We start from the raw sequence: 20,244 nt of genomic DNA on the forward strand, positions 1-20,244 counted from the left end.
CATACACAACTCCACCACAACAACATCCTCCCTATCACAAACATGAAACAAAACACCCCTAATCACCTCATTTATCCTAGTACTAATAGTGTCTCTAGGCGGCCTTCCTCCACTCTCCGGCTTCATCCCAAAATGAATAATCATTCAGGAACTAACGAAAAACGAAATAATTATAATACCCACACTACTAGCTATAACAGCACTACTTAACCTGTACTTCTACATACGACTAACGTATACCACTGCACTGACTATATTCCCCTCAAACAACTGTATAAAAATAAAATGACGATTCGAGTGCACAGAAAAAACAATCCTTTTACCCCCCCCCCCCCCCGCCTTAGTTGTAATATCCACCATGCTACTACCACTCGCACCAATACTATCCATCCTAGATTAGAAGTTTAGGTTAAATTAGACCAAGAGCCTTCAAAGCTCTAAGTAAGCCCTAACAGACTTAACTTCTGCATACCAATTAATCCTAAGGACTGCAAGAATCTATCTTACATCAATTGATTGCAAATCAAACACTTTAATTAAGCTAAGCCCTTACTAGATTGGTGGGCCCCAACCCCACGAAATTTTAGTTAACAGCTAAATACCCTAGTCCACTGGCTTCAATCTACTTCTCCCGCCGTCTAGAAAAAAAAGGCGGGAGAAGCCCCGGCAGCGTCAAGCTGCTTCTTTGAATTTGCAATTCAATATGGCATTCACTGCAGGACTTGGTAAAAAGAGGACTGAACCTCTGTCTTTAGATTTACAGTCTAATGCTTACTCAGCCATTTTACCTATGTTCATAAACCGCTGACTATTGTCAACCAATCACAAAGATATTGGAACTCTTTACCTTCTATTTGGCGCCTGGGCCGGTATGGTAGGGACCGCTCTCAGTCTCTTAATCCGAGCCGAACTGGGTCAACCTGGCACGCTACTAGGGGACGACCAAATTTATAATGTAGTCGTCACCGCCCATGCCTTTGTAATAATCTTCTTTATAGTAATGCCTATTATGATTGGAGGATTCGGAAACTGATTGGTTCCACTAATAATTGGAGCCCCCGATATAGCATTCCCTCGAATGAATAATATGAGCTTCTGACTCCTTCCCCCGTCTTTCCTACTTTTGCTCGCATCATCTATGGTAGAGGCTGGAGCAGGGACTGGATGGACAGTATACCCACCTCTAGCCGGCAACCTAGCTCATGCAGGAGCATCCGTAGATCTAACTATTTTTTCACTACACCTAGCAGGTGTCTCCTCAATCTTAGGTGCTATTAATTTTATTACTACTATTATTAATATAAAACCCCCTGCTCTATCCCAATATCAAACACCCCTATTTGTCTGATCGGTTTTAATCACTGCTGTATTGCTACTTCTATCACTACCAGTTTTAGCAGCAGGCATCACTATACTGCTGACAGATCGAAATCTGAACACCACATTTTTTGACCCCGCCGGAGGAGGGGATCCTATCTTATATCAACACCTATTCTGATTTTTCGGTCACCCAGAAGTCTACATTTTAATTTTACCCGGGTTTGGAATAATTTCACATATTGTTACCTACTACTCAGGTAAAAAAGAACCTTTTGGCTACATGGGAATAGTCTGAGCTATAATATCAATTGGCTTTCTGGGCTTTATCGTATGAGCCCATCACATGTTTACTGTGGGGATAGATGTGGACACACGAGCATACTTTACATCAGCTACTATAATTATTGCTATTCCCACTGGGGTAAAAGTATTTAGCTGACTGGCCACTCTTCATGGAGGTAATATCAAATGGTCCCCTGCTATGCTATGAGCTCTGGGATTCATTTTCCTATTCACCGTAGGAGGCTTAACAGGAATTGTACTAGCAAATTCCTCATTAGATATTGTTCTTCACGACACATGCTACGTAGTAGCCCACTTCCACTATGTCTTGTCAATAGGAGCAGTATTTGCTCTCACAGGGAGGCTTCGTCCATTGGTTCCCCCTATTCGCAGGGTATACTCTCGATAATACTTGGGCAAAAATTCATTTTACGATTATGCTCGTAGGTGTCAATATAACGTTCTTCCCTCAGCACTTTCTAGGCCTGTCCGGAATGCCTCGACGTTATTCTGACTACCCAGACGCATATACAACTTGAAACACAATCTCCTCAATAGGCTCTTTTATTTCACTAACAGCAGTAATATGAATAGTTTTTATAGCGTGAGAAGCTTTTGCATCAAAGCGAGAAGTGGCCATAGTGGAACTAACCACAACTAATCTTGAATGGCTGCATGGATGTCCCCCTCCATATCACACATTTGAAGAGCCAACCTATGTGCTGTTAAAATAAGAAAGGAAGGAATCGAACCTCCTTAGACTGGTTTCAAGCCAACACCATAACCATTATGTCTTTCTCCATCAAGAAGTATTAGTAAAACAATTACATAACTTTGTCAGGGTTAAATTATAGGTTTAAGCCCTATGTACTTCCATGGCATACCCCTTCCAACTAGGTTTTCAAGATGCTACATCCCCCATCATAGAAGAGCTCCTACACTTCCATGATCACACACTAATAATTGTATTCCTAATTAGCTCCCTAGTCCTTTATATCATCTCACTAATACTAACAACCAAACTCACGCACACAAGCACAATGGATGCCCAAGAAGTAGAAACCATCTGAACCATTTTACCAGCTATCATCTTAATTCTCATTGCCCTACCCTCCTTACGAATTCTCTATATAATAGACGAGATTAATAGCCCCTCTCTTACTGTAAAGACCATGGGACATCAATGGTATTGAAGCTATGAATACACTGACTATGAAGACCTAAGCTTTGACTCCTATATAATTCCCACTCAAGAGCTAAAGCCCGGAGAACTCCGACTATTAGAAGTTGATAACCGAGTAGTACTACCAATAGAAGTGACCATTCGCGTGTTAATCTCATCAGAAGACGTACTACACTCATGAGCCGTCCCATCCCTGGGCCTAAAAACTGATGCTATTCCAGGCCGACTAAGCCAAACAACCCTAATGGGTACACGACCTGGACTCTATTATGGTCAGTGCTCAGAGATCTGCGGCTCAAACCACAGTTTTATGCCCATTGTTCTTGAACTAGTCCCATTATCATATTTTGAAAAATGATCTGCGTCTATACTGTAAATTCATTAAGAAGCTAAACTAGCGTTAACCTTTTAAGTTAAAAACTGGGAGTTTAAACCTCCCCTTAATGACATGCCACAGTTAGATACGTCAACCTGATTCATCACTATTATTTCAATAATTATAACACTGTTTATTATATTTCAACTAAAAATCTCAAAACACCTGTATCCTTCAAGCCCGGAACCCAAATCTACAGCTGCACTAAAACAGCCTAACCCTTGAGAAAAAAAGTGAACGAAAATCTATTCACCTCTTTCACTACCCCAACAATAATAGGATTGCCTGTTGTCGTATTAATTATTATGTTCCCCAGCATTCTATTCCCCTCACCTAACCGACTAATTAATAACCGTTTAGTCTCACTTCAACAGTGATTAGTACAACTAACATCAAAACAAATACTAGCCATTCACAATCACAAAGGACAAACTTGGGCCCTAATACTCATATCTCTCATTTTATTTATTGGATCAACAAACCTGTTAGGTCGACTGCCTCACTCATTTACTCCAACTACCCAATTATCAATAAACTTAGGAATAGCTATTCCCCTATGAGCCGGTACCGTAATCACCGGGTTTCGCCACAAAACTAAAGCGTCCCTGGCCCACTTTTCTACCACAAGGAACACCAATCCCCCTGATCCCTATGCTTGTAATTATTGAAACCATTAGCCTTTTTATCCAGCCCGTGGCTCTGGCCGTACGACTTACAGCTAACATTACTGCAGGCCACCTATTCATACACTTAATTGGAGGAGCTGCTCTGGCCCTAGCAAACATTAGTACCTCTGTTGCTTTAATTACCTTTATTATCCTCATCCTACTGACAATCCTTGAATTTGCTGTGGCTCTAATCCAAGCCTACGTCTTTACCCTACTTGTAAGCCTGTGTCTACATGACAATACTTAATGACCCATCAAACCCACGCATACCATATGGTTAACCCCAGTCCATGGCCACTTACGGGAGCCCTTTCAGCCCTACTGATAACTTCAGGTCTGGCCATATGATTTCACTACAAGTCAATACTATTATTGACCCTAGGTATAACCACTAACCTACTGACTATATATCAATGGTGACGAGACATTATTCGGGAAAGCACATTCCAAGGTCACCACACACCCATCGTTCAAAAAGGTCTCGGTCTCCGTTATGGAATAATTCTCTTTATCACCTCAGAAGTATTCTTCTTCGCAGGCTTTGTCTGGGCCTTCTACCACTCAAGTCTAGCCCCAACTCCTGAATTGGGAGGATGCTGACCACCAACAGGTATTATTGCCCTAAACCCCCTAGAAGTCCCACTACTCAATACCTCCGTACTTCTAGCTTCCGGAGTGTCAATCACCTGAGCTCACCATAGTTTAATAGAAGGGAATCGAAAACACATACTCCAAGCACTATTTATTACAATCTCCCTAGGAGTCTACTTCACCCTCCTCCAAGCCTCCGAATACTATGAAACATCATTCACAATCTCAGACGGAGTCTACGGATCCACCTTCTTCATGGCTACAGGATTCCACGGACTACACGTAATTATCGGCTCTACCTTCCTAATTGTATGCTTCTTGCGCCAACGAAAAGATCACTTCACATCGAGCCACCACTTTGGATTTGAAGCCGCTGCTTGATATTGACATTTCCTAGACGTGGTTTGACTATTCCTATACGTTTCTATTTATTGATGAGGATCCTATTCCTTTAGTATTAACAAGTACAGTTGACTTCCAATCAACCAGTTTCGGTATAATCCGAAAGGGAATAATAAACGTAATACTCGCCCTGCTCACCAATACACTTCTAGCCACACTACTTGCACTCATCGCATTCTGACTACCCCAACTAAATATCTATGCAGAAAAAGCAAGTCCTTATGAATGTGGATTTGACCCCATAGGATCCGCCCGCCTGCCTTTCTCTATAAAATTTTTCTTAGTAGCGATTACATTCTTGCTATTTGACCTAGAAATTGCACTACTACTCCCTCTTCCTTGGGCCTCACAAACAAACAAATTATCAACCATACTTACCATAGCTCTTCTACTAATCTCTCTATTAGCCGCAAGCCTAGCCTACGAATGAACCCAAAAAGGACTAGAGTGAACTGAATATGATAATTAGTTTAAACTAAAACAAATGATTTCGACTCATTAGATTGTAGCTTACCCTATAATTATCAGATGTCCATAGTCTATATTAATATCTTCCTGGCTTTCATCATGTCACTTATAGGACTACTGATGTACCGATCCCACCTAATATCTTCCCTCCTATGTCTAGAAGGCATAATACTATCCCTATTTATCATGATAACCGTGGCAATTCTAAATAATCACTTCACACTAGCTAGCATGACTCCTATCATCCTGCTCGTATTTGCAGCCTGCGAGGCGGCACTGGGCTTATCCCTACTAGTAATGGTATCAAACACATATGGCACCGACTATGTACAAAACTTAAACCTCCTACAATGCTAAAAATTATTGTCCCTACTGCCATACTCATACCGATAACATGACTATCAAAACCCAACATAATCTGAATTAACTCAACTACCTATAGCCTTCTGATCAGCCTTATTAGCCTCTCCTATTTAAATCAACTAGGCGACAACAGCCTAAATCTCTCATTACTATTTTTCTCAGACTCACTCTCTGCACCTCGACTAGTATTAACAACATGACTCCTACCACTGATGCTCATGGCTAGTCAATCACACCTGTCAAAAGAGACCTTAGCCCGAAAAAAACTATACATCACAATACTTATTATCTTACAACTTCTCTTAATTATAACATTCACCGCCACAGAACTAATTATAGTCTACATTCTATTTGAAGCCACATTAATCCCCACCCTCATTATTATCACTCGATGGGGTAATCAAACGGAGCGACTAAACGCTGGCCTATACTTTCTATTCTACACCTTGGTAGGCTCACTACCCCTCCTAGTCGCACTACTATACATCCAAAACACAACAGGGACTTTAAATTTCCTAATCATTCAATCATTCAACCACCTTCCTATGAATCCGAGCATCTTACCCACGATTCCGATATGACCAATTAATACACCTCTTATGAAAAAGCTTTCTACCCCTTACCCTAGCCCTATGTATATGACACGTCTCCCTACCCATCAGTACAGCAAGCATTCCACCTCAAACATAAGAAATATGGCTGACAAAAGAGTTACTTTGATAGAGTAAAACTTAGAGGTTCAAACCCTCTTATTTCTAGAATTATAGGAATCGAACCTAATCCTAAGAATCCAAAAATCCAAAAATCTTCGTGCTACCAATATTACACCACATTCTAAAGTAAGGTCAGCTAAATAAGCTATCGGGCCCATACCCCGAAAATGTTGGTTTATACCCTTCCCATACTAATCAAACCCCCTAGTTTTATTATCATTATATCAACCGTTATTTCAGGAACTATAATCGTAATAACAGCCTCCCATTGACTTACAGTCTGAATCGGCCTCGAAATAAACCTATTAGCCATTATTCCCATCCTCATAAAAAAATAATAGGAATCATCATCAACCTACTGCATTCAGGACAATGAACTGTATCAAAAGATCTCAACCCCATAGCATCTATCATAATAACAACCGCCTTAGCAATAAAACTAGGACTAGCCCCATTCCACTTCTGAGTGCCCGAAGTTACACAAGGAATCTCCATATCCTCAGGCCTAATCCTACTCACATGACAAAAAATTGCTCCACTATCAATCCTATACCAAATCTCACCCACCATCAATCCCAACCTACTCCTAACAATAGCCATCATATCAGTTATAGTCGGAGGCTGAGGAGGACTTAACCAAACCCAACTACGAAAAATTATGGCATATTCCTCAATTGCCCACATAGGCTGAATAGCAGCCATCATAATATATAGCCCCACAATAATAATTTTAAACCTGACCATCTACATCATCATAACACTAACCACCTTCATATTATTCATACACAACTCCACCACAACAACATCCTCCCTATCACAAACATGAAACAAAACACCCCTAATCACCTCATTTATCCTAGTACTAATAGTGTCTCTAGGCGGCCTTCCTCCACTCTCCGGCTTCATCCCAAAATGAATAATCATTCAGGAACTAACGAAAAACGAAATAATTATAATACCCACACTACTAGCTATAACAGCACTACTTAACCTGTACTTCTACATACGACTAACGTATACCACTGCACTGACTATATTCCCCTCAAACAACTGTATAAAAATAAAATGACGATTCGAGTGCACAGAAAAAACAATCCTTTTACCCCCCCCCCCCCCCGCCTTAGTTGTAATATCCACCATGCTACTACCACTCGCACCAATACTATCCATCCTAGATTAGAAGTTTAGGTTAAATTAGACCAAGAGCCTTCAAAGCTCTAAGTAAGCCCTAACAGACTTAACTTCTGCATACCAATTAATCCTAAGGACTGCAAGAATCTATCTTACATCAATTGATTGCAAATCAAACACTTTAATTAAGCTAAGCCCTTACTAGATTGGTGGGCCCCAACCCCACGAAATTTTAGTTAACAGCTAAATACCCTAGTCCACTGGCTTCAATCTACTTCTCCCGCCGTCTAGAAAAAAAAGGCGGGAGAAGCCCCGGCAGCGTCAAGCTGCTTCTTTGAATTTGCAATTCAATATGGCATTCACTGCAGGACTTGGTAAAAAGAGGACTGAACCTCTGTCTTTAGATTTACAGTCTAATGCTTACTCAGCCATTTTACCTATGTTCATAAACCGCTGACTATTGTCAACCAATCACAAAGATATTGGAACTCTTTACCTTCTATTTGGCGCCTGGGCCGGTATGGTAGGGACCGCTCTCAGTCTCTTAATCCGAGCCGAACTGGGTCAACCTGGCACGCTACTAGGGGACGACCAAATTTATAATGTAGTCGTCACCGCCCATGCCTTTGTAATAATCTTCTTTATAGTAATGCCTATTATGATTGGAGGATTCGGAAACTGATTGGTTCCACTAATAATTGGAGCCCCCGATATAGCATTCCCTCGAATGAATAATATGAGCTTCTGACTCCTTCCCCCGTCTTTCCTACTTTTGCTCGCATCATCTATGGTAGAGGCTGGAGCAGGGACTGGATGGACAGTATACCCACCTCTAGCCGGCAACCTAGCTCATGCAGGAGCATCCGTAGATCTAACTATTTTTTCACTACACCTAGCAGGTGTCTCCTCAATCTTAGGTGCTATTAATTTTATTACTACTATTATTAATATAAAACCCCCTGCTCTATCCCAATATCAAACACCCCTATTTGTCTGATCGGTTTTAATCACTGCTGTATTGCTACTTCTATCACTACCAGTTTTAGCAGCAGGCATCACTATACTGCTGACAGATCGAAATCTGAACACCACATTTTTTGACCCCGCCGGAGGAGGGGATCCTATCTTATATCAACACCTATTCTGATTTTTCGGTCACCCAGAAGTCTACATTTTAATTTTACCCGGGTTTGGAATAATTTCACATATTGTTACCTACTACTCAGGTAAAAAAGAACCTTTTGGCTACATGGGAATAGTCTGAGCTATAATATCAATTGGCTTTCTGGGCTTTATCGTATGAGCCCATCACATGTTTACTGTGGGGATAGATGTGGACACACGAGCATACTTTACATCAGCTACTATAATTATTGCTATTCCCACTGGGGTAAAAGTATTTAGCTGACTGGCCACTCTTCATGGAGGTAATATCAAATGGTCCCCTGCTATGCTATGAGCTCTGGGATTCATTTTCCTATTCACCGTAGGAGGCTTAACAGGAATTGTACTAGCAAATTCCTCATTAGATATTGTTCTTCACGACACATGCTACGTAGTAGCCCACTTCCACTATGTCTTGTCAATAGGAGCAGTATTTGCTCTCACAGGGAGGCTTCGTCCATTGGTTCCCCCTATTCGCAGGGTATACTCTCGATAATACTTGGGCAAAAATTCATTTTACGATTATGCTCGTAGGTGTCAATATAACGTTCTTCCCTCAGCACTTTCTAGGCCTGTCCGGAATGCCTCGACGTTATTCTGACTACCCAGACGCATATACAACTTGAAACACAATCTCCTCAATAGGCTCTTTTATTTCACTAACAGCAGTAATATGAATAGTTTTTATAGCGTGAGAAGCTTTTGCATCAAAGCGAGAAGTGGCCATAGTGGAACTAACCACAACTAATCTTGAATGGCTGCATGGATGTCCCCCTCCATATCACACATTTGAAGAGCCAACCTATGTGCTGTTAAAATAAGAAAGGAAGGAATCGAACCTCCTTAGACTGGTTTCAAGCCAACACCATAACCATTATGTCTTTCTCCATCAAGAAGTATTAGTAAAACAATTACATAACTTTGTCAGGGTTAAATTATAGGTTTAAGCCCTATGTACTTCCATGGCATACCCCTTCCAACTAGGTTTTCAAGATGCTACATCCCCCATCATAGAAGAGCTCCTACACTTCCATGATCACACACTAATAATTGTATTCCTAATTAGCTCCCTAGTCCTTTATATCATCTCACTAATACTAACAACCAAACTCACGCACACAAGCACAATGGATGCCCAAGAAGTAGAAACCATCTGAACCATTTTACCAGCTATCATCTTAATTCTCATTGCCCTACCCTCCTTACGAATTCTCTATATAATAGACGAGATTAATAGCCCCTCTCTTACTGTAAAGACCATGGGACATCAATGGTATTGAAGCTATGAATACACTGACTATGAAGACCTAAGCTTTGACTCCTATATAATTCCCACTCAAGAGCTAAAGCCCGGAGAACTCCGACTATTAGAAGTTGATAACCGAGTAGTACTACCAATAGAAGTGACCATTCGCGTGTTAATCTCATCAGAAGACGTACTACACTCATGAGCCGTCCCATCCCTGGGCCTAAAAACTGATGCTATTCCAGGCCGACTAAGCCAAACAACCCTAATGGGTACACGACCTGGACTCTATTATGGTCAGTGCTCAGAGATCTGCGGCTCAAACCACAGTTTTATGCCCATTGTTCTTGAACTAGTCCCATTATCATATTTTGAAAAATGATCTGCGTCTATACTGTAAATTCATTAAGAAGCTAAACTAGCGTTAACCTTTTAAGTTAAAAACTGGGAGTTTAAACCTCCCCTTAATGACATGCCACAGTTAGATACGTCAACCTGATTCATCACTATTATTTCAATAATTATAACACTGTTTATTATATTTCAACTAAAAATCTCAAAACACCTGTATCCTTCAAGCCCGGAACCCAAATCTACAGCTGCACTAAAACAGCCTAACCCTTGAGAAAAAAAGTGAACGAAAATCTATTCACCTCTTTCACTACCCCAACAATAATAGGATTGCCTGTTGTCGTATTAATTATTATGTTCCCCAGCATTCTATTCCCCTCACCTAACCGACTAATTAATAACCGTTTAGTCTCACTTCAACAGTGATTAGTACAACTAACATCAAAACAAATACTAGCCATTCACAATCACAAAGGACAAACTTGGGCCCTAATACTCATATCTCTCATTTTATTTATTGGATCAACAAACCTGTTAGGTCGACTGCCTCACTCATTTACTCCAACTACCCAATTATCAATAAACTTAGGAATAGCTATTCCCCTATGAGCCGGTACCGTAATCACCGGGTTTCGCCACAAAACTAAAGCGTCCCTGGCCCACTTTTCTACCACAAGGAACACCAATCCCCCTGATCCCTATGCTTGTAATTATTGAAACCATTAGCCTTTTTATCCAGCCCGTGGCTCTGGCCGTACGACTTACAGCTAACATTACTGCAGGCCACCTATTCATACACTTAATTGGAGGAGCTGCTCTGGCCCTAGCAAACATTAGTACCTCTGTTGCTTTAATTACCTTTATTATCCTCATCCTACTGACAATCCTTGAATTTGCTGTGGCTCTAATCCAAGCCTACGTCTTTACCCTACTTGTAAGCCTGTGTCTACATGACAATACTTAATGACCCATCAAACCCACGCATACCATATGGTTAACCCCAGTCCATGGCCACTTACGGGAGCCCTTTCAGCCCTACTGATAACTTCAGGTCTGGCCATATGATTTCACTACAAGTCAATACTATTATTGACCCTAGGTATAACCACTAACCTACTGACTATATATCAATGGTGACGAGACATTATTCGGGAAAGCACATTCCAAGGTCACCACACACCCATCGTTCAAAAAGGTCTCGGTCTCCGTTATGGAATAATTCTCTTTATCACCTCAGAAGTATTCTTCTTCGCAGGCTTTGTCTGGGCCTTCTACCACTCAAGTCTAGCCCCAACTCCTGAATTGGGAGGATGCTGACCACCAACAGGTATTATTGCCCTAAACCCCCTAGAAGTCCCACTACTCAATACCTCCGTACTTCTAGCTTCCGGAGTGTCAATCACCTGAGCTCACCATAGTTTAATAGAAGGGAATCGAAAACACATACTCCAAGCACTATTTATTACAATCTCCCTAGGAGTCTACTTCACCCTCCTCCAAGCCTCCGAATACTATGAAACATCATTCACAATCTCAGACGGAGTCTACGGATCCACCTTCTTCATGGCTACAGGATTCCACGGACTACACGTAATTATCGGCTCTACCTTCCTAATTGTATGCTTCTTGCGCCAACGAAAAGATCACTTCACATCGAGCCACCACTTTGGATTTGAAGCCGCTGCTTGATATTGACATTTCCTAGACGTGGTTTGACTATTCCTATACGTTTCTATTTATTGATGAGGATCCTATTCCTTTAGTATTAACAAGTACAGTTGACTTCCAATCAACCAGTTTCGGTATAATCCGAAAGGGAATAATAAACGTAATACTCGCCCTGCTCACCAATACACTTCTAGCCACACTACTTGCACTCATCGCATTCTGACTACCCCAACTAAATATCTATGCAGAAAAAGCAAGTCCTTATGAATGTGGATTTGACCCCATAGGATCCGCCCGCCTGCCTTTCTCTATAAAATTTTTCTTAGTAGCGATTACATTCTTGCTATTTGACCTAGAAATTGCACTACTACTCCCTCTTCCTTGGGCCTCACAAACAAACAAATTATCAACCATACTTACCATAGCTCTTCTACTAATCTCTCTATTAGCCGCAAGCCTAGCCTACGAATGAACCCAAAAAGGACTAGAGTGAACTGAATATGATAATTAGTTTAAACTAAAACAAATGATTTCGACTCATTAGATTGTAGCTTACCCTATAATTATCAGATGTCCATAGTCTATATTAATATCTTCCTGGCTTTCATCATGTCACTTATAGGACTACTGATGTACCGATCCCACCTAATATCTTCCCTCCTATGTCTAGAAGGCATAATACTATCCCTATTTATCATGATAACCGTGGCAATTCTAAATAATCACTTCACACTAGCTAGCATGACTCCTATCATCCTGCTCGTATTTGCAGCCTGCGAGGCGGCACTGGGCTTATCCCTACTAGTAATGGTATCAAACACATATGGCACCGACTATGTACAAAACTTAAACCTCCTACAATGCTAAAAATTATTGTCCCTACTGCCATACTCATACCGATAACATGACTATCAAAACCCAACATAATCTGAATTAACTCAACTACCTATAGCCTTCTGATCAGCCTTATTAGCCTCTCCTATTTAAATCAACTAGGCGACAACAGCCTAAATCTCTCATTACTATTTTTCTCAGACTCACTCTCTGCACCTCGACTAGTATTAACAACATGACTCCTACCACTGATGCTCATGGCTAGTCAATCACACCTGTCAAAAGAGACCTTAGCCCGAAAAAAACTATACATCACAATACTTATTATCTTACAACTTCTCTTAATTATAACATTCACCGCCACAGAACTAATTATAGTCTACATTCTATTTGAAGCCACATTAATCCCCACCCTCATTATTATCACTCGATGGGGTAATCAAACGGAGCGACTAAACGCTGGCCTATACTTTCTATTCTACACCTTGGTAGGCTCACTACCCCTCCTAGTCGCACTACTATACATCCAAAACACAACAGGGACTTTAAATTTCCTAATCATTCAATCATTCAACCACCTTCCTATGAATCCGAGCATCTTACCCACGATTCCGATATGACCAATTAATACACCTCTTATGAAAAAGCTTTCTACCCCTTACCCTAGCCCTATGTATATGACACGTCTCCCTACCCATCAGTACAGCAAGCATTCCACCTCAAACATAAGAAATATGGCTGACAAAAGAGTTACTTTGATAGAGTAAAACTTAGAGGTTCAAACCCTCTTATTTCTAGAATTATAGGAATCGAACCTAATCCTAAGAATCCAAAAATCCAAAAATCTTCGTGCTACCAATATTACACCACATTCTAAAGTAAGGTCAGCTAAATAAGCTATCGGGCCCATACCCCGAAAATGTTGGTTTATACCCTTCCCATACTAATCAAACCCCCTAGTTTTATTATCATTATATCAACCGTTATTTCAGGAACTATAATCGTAATAACAGCCTCCCATTGACTTACAGTCTGAATCGGCCTCGAAATAAACCTATTAGCCATTATTCCCATCCTCATAAAAAAATAATAGGAATCATCATCAACCTACTGCATTCAGGACAATGAACTGTATCAAAAGATCTCAACCCCATAGCATCTATCATAATAACAACCGCCTTAGCAATAAAACTAGGACTAGCCCCATTCCACTTCTGAGTGCCCGAAGTTACACAAGGAATCTCCATATCCTCAGGCCTAATCCTACTCACATGACAAAAAATTGCTCCACTATCAATCCTATACCAAATCTCACCCACCATCAATCCCAACCTACTCCTAACAATAGCCATCATATCAGTTATAGTCGGAGGCTGAGGAGGACTTAACCAAACCCAACTACGAAAAATTATGGCATATTCCTCAATTGCCCACATAGGCTGAATAGCAGCCATCATAATATATAGCCCCACAATAATAATTTTAAACCTGACCATCTACATCATCATAACACTAACCACCTTCATATTATTCATACACAACTCCACCACAACAACATCCTCCCTATCACAAACATGAAACAAAACACCCCTAATCACCTCATTTATCCTAGTACTAATAGTGTCTCTAGGCGGCCTTCCTCCACTCTCCGGCTTCATCCCAAAATGAATAATCATTCAGGAACTAACGAAAAACGAAATAATTATAATACCCACACTACTAGCTATAACAGCACTACTTAACCTGTACTTCTACATACGACTAACGTATACCACTGCACTGACTATATTCCCCTCAAACAACTGTATAAAAATAAAATGACGATTCGAGTGCACAGAAAAAACAATCCTTTTACCCCCCCCCCCCCCCCCGCCTTAGTTGTAATATCCACCATGCTACTACCACTCGCACCAATACTATCCATCCTAGATTAGAAGTTTAGGTTAAATTAGACCAAGAGCCTTCAAAGCTCTAAGTAAGCCCTAACAGACTTAACTTCTGCATACCAATTAATCCTAAGGACTGCAAGAATCTATCTTACATCAATTGATTGCAAATCAAACACTTTAATTAAGCTAAGCCCTTACTAGATTGGTGGGCCCCAACCCCACGAAATTTTAGTTAACAGCTAAATACCCTAGTCCACTGGCTTCAATCTACTTCTCCCGCCGTCTAGAAAAAAAAGGCGGGAGAAGCCCCGGCAGCGTCAAGCTGCTTCTTTGAATTTGCAATTCAATATGGCATTCACTGCAGGACTTGGTAAAAAGAGGACTGAACCTCTGTCTTTAGATTTACAGTCTAATGCTTACTCAGCCATTTTACCTATGTTCATAAACCGCTGACTATTGTCAACCAATCACAAAGATATTGGAACTCTTTACCTTCTATTTGGCGCCTGGGCCGGTATGGTAGGGACCGCTCTCAGTCTCTTAATCCGAGCCGAACTGGGTCAACCTGGCACGCTACTAGGGGACGACCAAATTTATAATGTAGTCGTCACCGCCCATGCCTTTGTAATAATCTTCTTTATAGTAATGCCTATTATGATTGGAGGATTCGGAAACTGATTGGTTCCACTAATAATTGGAGCCCCCGATATAGCATTCCCTCGAATGAATAATATGAGCTTCTGACTCCTTCCCCCGTCTTTCCTACTTTTGCTCGCATCATCTATGGTAGAGGCTGGAGCAGGGACTGGATGGACAGTATACCCACCTCTAGCCGGCAACCTAGCTCATGCAGGAGCATCCGTAGATCTAACTATTTTTTCACTACACCTAGCAGGTGTCTCCTCAATCTTAGGTGCTATTAATTTTATTACTACTATTATTAATATAAAACCCCCTGCTCTATCCCAATATCAAACACCCCTATTTGTCTGATCGGTTTTAATCACTGCTGTATTGCTACTTCTATCACTACCAGTTTTAGCAGCAGGCATCACTATACTGCTGACAGATCGAAATCTGAACACCACATTTTTTGACCCCGCCGGAGGAGGGGATCCTATCTTATATCAACACCTATTCTGATTTTTCGGTCACCCAGAAGTCTACATTTTAATTTTACCCGGGTTTGGAATAATTTCACATATTGTTACCTACTACTCAGGTAAAAAAGAACCTTTTGGCTACATGGGAATAGTCTGAGCTATAATATCAATTGGCTTTCTGGGCTTTATCGTATGAGCCCATCACATGTTTACTGTGGGGATAGATGTGGACACACGAGCATACTTTACATCAGCTACTATAATTATTGCTATTCCCACTGGGGTAAAAGTATTTAGCTGACTGGCCACTCTTCATGGAGGTAATATCAAATGGTCCCCTGCTATGCTATGAGCTCTGGGATTCATTTTCCTATTCACCGTAGGAGGCTTAACAGGAATTGTACTAGCAAATTCCTCATTAGATATTGTTCTTCACGACACATGCTACGTAGTAGCCCACTTCCACTATGTCTTGTCAATAGGAGCAGTATTTGCTCTCACAGGGAGGCTTCGTCCATTGGTTCCCCCTATTCGCAGGGTATACTCTCGATAATACTTGGGCAAAAATTCATTTTACGATTATGCTCGTAGGTGTCAATATAACGTTCTTCCCTCAGCACTTTCTAGGCCTGTCCGGAATGCCTCGACGTTATTCTGACTACCCAGACGCATATACAACTTGAAACACAATCTCCTCAATAGGCTCTTTTATTTCACTAACAGCAGTAATATGAATAGTTTTTATAGCGTGAGAAGCTTTTGCATCAAAGCGAGAAGTGGCCATAGTGGAACTAACCACAACTAATCTTGAATGGCTGCATGGATGTCCCCCTCCATATCACACATTTGAAGAGCCAACCTATGTGCTGTTAAAATAAGAAAGGAAGGAATCGAACCTCCTTAGACTGGTTTCAAGCCAACACCATAACCATTATGTCTTTCTCCATCAAGAAGTATTAGTAAAACAATTACATAACTTTGTCAGGGTTAAATTATAGGTTTAAGCCCTATGTACTTCCATGGCATACCCCTTCCAACTAGGTTTTCAAGATGCTACATCCCCCATCATAGAAGAGCTCCTACACTTCCATGATCACACACTAATAATTGTATTCCTAATTAGCTCCCTAGTCCTTTATATCATCTCACTAATACTAACAACCAAACTCACGCACACAAGCACAATGGATGCCCAAGAAGTAGAAACCATCTGAACCATTTTACCAGCTATCATCTTAATTCTCATTGCCCTACCCTCCTTACGAATTCTCTATATAATAGACGAGATTAATAGCCCCTCTCTTACTGTAAAGACCATGGGACATCAATGGTATTGAAGCTATGAATACACTGACTATGAAGACCTAAGCTTTGACTCCTATATAATTCCCACTCAAGAGCTAAAGCCCGGAGAACTCCGACTATTAGAAGTTGATAACCGAGTAGTACTACCAATAGAAGTGACCATTCGCGTGTTAATCTCATCAGAAGACGTACTACACTCATGAGCCGTCCCATCCCTGGGCCTAAAAACTGATGCTATTCCAGGCCGACTAAGCCAAACAACCCTAATGGGTACACGACCTGGACTCTATTATGGTCAGTGCTCAGAGATCTGCGGCTCAAACCACAGTTTTATGCCCATTGTTCTTGAACTAGTCCCATTATCATATTTTGAAAAATGATCTGCGTCTATACTGTAAATTCATTAAGAAGCTAAACTAGCGTTAACCTTTTAAGTTAAAAACTGGGAGTTTAAACCTCCCCTTAATGACATGCCACAGTTAGATACGTCAACCTGATTCATCACTATTATTTCAATAATTATAACACTGTTTATTATATTTCAACTAAAAATCTCAAAACACCTGTATCCTTCAAGCCCGGAACCCAAATCTACAGCTGCACTAAAACAGCCTAACCCTTGAGAAAAAAAGTGAACGAAAATCTATTCACCTCTTTCACTACCCCAACAATAATAGGATTGCCTGTTGTCGTATTAATTATTATGTTCCCCAGCATTCTATTCCCCTCACCTAACCGACTAATTAATAACCGTTTAGTCTCACTTCAACAGTGATTAGTACAACTAACATCAAAACAAATACTAGCCATTCACAATCACAAAGGACAAACTTGGGCCCTAATACTCATATCTCTCATTTTATTTATTGGATCAACAAACCTGTTAGGTCGACTGCCTCACTCATTTACTCCAACTACCCAATTATCAATAAACTTAGGAATAGCTATTCCCCTATGAGCCGGTACCGTAATCACCGGGTTTCGCCACAAAACTAAAGCGTCCCTGGCCCACTTTTCTACCACAAGGAACACCAATCCCCCTGATCCCTATGCTTGTAATTATTGAAACCATTAGCCTTTTTATCCAGCCCGTGGCTCTGGCCGTACGACTTACAGCTAACATTACTGCAGGCCACCTATTCATACACTTAATTGGAGGAGCTGCTCTGGCCCTAGCAAACATTAGTACCTCTGTTGCTTTAATTACCTTTATTATCCTCATCCTACTGACAATCCTTGAATTTGCTGTGGCTCTAATCCAAGCCTACGTCTTTACCCTACTTGTAAGCCTGTGTCTACATGACAATACTTAATGACCCATCAAACCCACGCATACCATATGGTTAACCCCAGTCCATGGCCACTTACGGGAGCCCTTTCAGCCCTACTGATAACTTCAGGTCTGGCCATATGATTTCACTACAAGTCAATACTATTATTGACCCTAGGTATAACCACTAACCTACTGACTATATATCAATGGTGACGAGACATTATTCGGGAAAGCACATTCCAAGGTCACCACACACCCATCGTTCAAAAAGGTCTCGGTCTCCGTTATGGAATAATTCTCTTTATCACCTCAGAAGTATTCTTCTTCGCAGGCTTTGTCTGGGCCTTCTACCACTCAAGTCTAGCCCCAACTCCTGAATTGGGAGGATGCTGACCACCAACAGGTATTATTGCCCTAAACCCCCTAGAAGTCCCACTACTCAATACCTCCGTACTTCTAGCTTCCGGAGTGTCAATCACCTGAGCTCACCATAGTTTAATAGAAGGGAATCGAAAACACATACTCCAAGCACTATTTATTACAATCTCCCTAGGAGTCTACTTCACCCTCCTCCAAGCCTCCGAATACTATGAAACATCATTCACAATCTCAGACGGAGTCTACGGATCCACCTTCTTCATGGCTACAGGATTCCACGGACTACACGTAATTATCGGCTCTACCTTCCTAATTGTATGCTTCTTGCGCCAACGAAAAGATCACTTCACATCGAGCCACCACTTTGGATTTGAAGCCGCTGCTTGATATTGACATTTCCTAGACGTGGTTTGACTATTCCTATACGTTTCTATTTATTGATGAGGATCCTATTCCTTTAGTATTAACAAGTACAGTTGACTTCCAATCAACCAGTTTCGGTATAATCCGAAAGGGAATAATAAACGTAATACTCGCCCTGCTCACCAATACACTTCTAGCCACACTACTTGCACTCATCGCATTCTGACTACCCCAACTAAATATCTATGCAGAAAAAGCAAGTCCTTATGAATGTGGATTTGACCCCATAGGATCCGCCCGCCTGCCTTTCTCTATAAAATTTTTCTTAGTAGCGATTACATTCTTGCTATTTGACCTAGAAATTGCACTACTACTCCCTCTTCCTTGGGCCTCACAAACAAACAAATTATCAACCATACTTACCATAGCTCTTCTACTAATCTCTCTATTAGCCGCAAGCCTAGCCTACGAATGAACCCAAAAAGGACTAGAGTGAACTGAATATGATAATTAGTTTAAACTAAAACAAATGATTTCGACTCATTAGATTGTAGCTTACCCTATAATTATCAGATGTCCATAGTCTATATTAATATCTTCCTGGCTTTCATCATGTCACTTATAGGACTACTGATGTACCGATCCCACCTAATATCTTCCCTCCTATGTCTAGAAGGCATAATACTATCCCTATTTATCATGATAACCGTGGCAATTCTAAATAATCACTTCACACTAGCTAGCATGACTCCTATCATCCTGCTCGTATTTGCAGCCTGCGAGGCGGCACTGGGCTTATCCCTACTAGTAATGGTATCAAACACATATGGCACCGACTATGTACAAAACTTAAACCTCCTACAATGCTAAAAATTATTGTCCCTACTGCCATACTCATACCGATAACATGACTATCAAAACCCAACATAATCTGAATTAACTCAACTACCTATAGCCTTCTGATCAGCCTTATTAGCCTCTCCTATTTAAATCAACTAGGCGACAACAGCCTAAATCTCTCATTACTATTTTTCTCAGACTCACTCTCTGCACCTCGACTAGTATTAACAACATGACTCCTACCACTGATGCTCATGGCTAGTCAATCACACCTGTCAAAAGAGACCTTAGCCCGAAAAAAACTATACATCACAATACTTATTATCTTACAAC

The 20,244-nt window shown here is 40.9% G+C and overlaps 3 pseudogenes; all 3 read left to right on the forward strand.

The window, feature by feature from the left end:
- Positions 1-376: 376 nt before the first annotated feature.
- Positions 377-2,405, forward strand: LOC122210512 (annotated as a pseudogene).
- A 5,117-nt stretch (positions 2,406-7,522) lies between these two features.
- LOC122210513 lies at positions 7,523-9,551 on the forward strand (annotated as a pseudogene).
- A 5,119-nt stretch (positions 9,552-14,670) lies between these two features.
- On the forward strand, positions 14,671-16,699 carry LOC122210514 (annotated as a pseudogene).
- Positions 16,700-20,244: the final 3,545 nt, after the last annotated feature.

This window comes from Panthera leo, chromosome F2 (assembly GCF_018350215.1).
Source record: "Panthera leo isolate Ple1 chromosome F2, P.leo_Ple1_pat1.1, whole genome shotgun sequence".
In the NCBI taxonomy this organism is placed as follows: Eukaryota; Metazoa; Chordata; class Mammalia; order Carnivora; family Felidae; genus Panthera; species Panthera leo.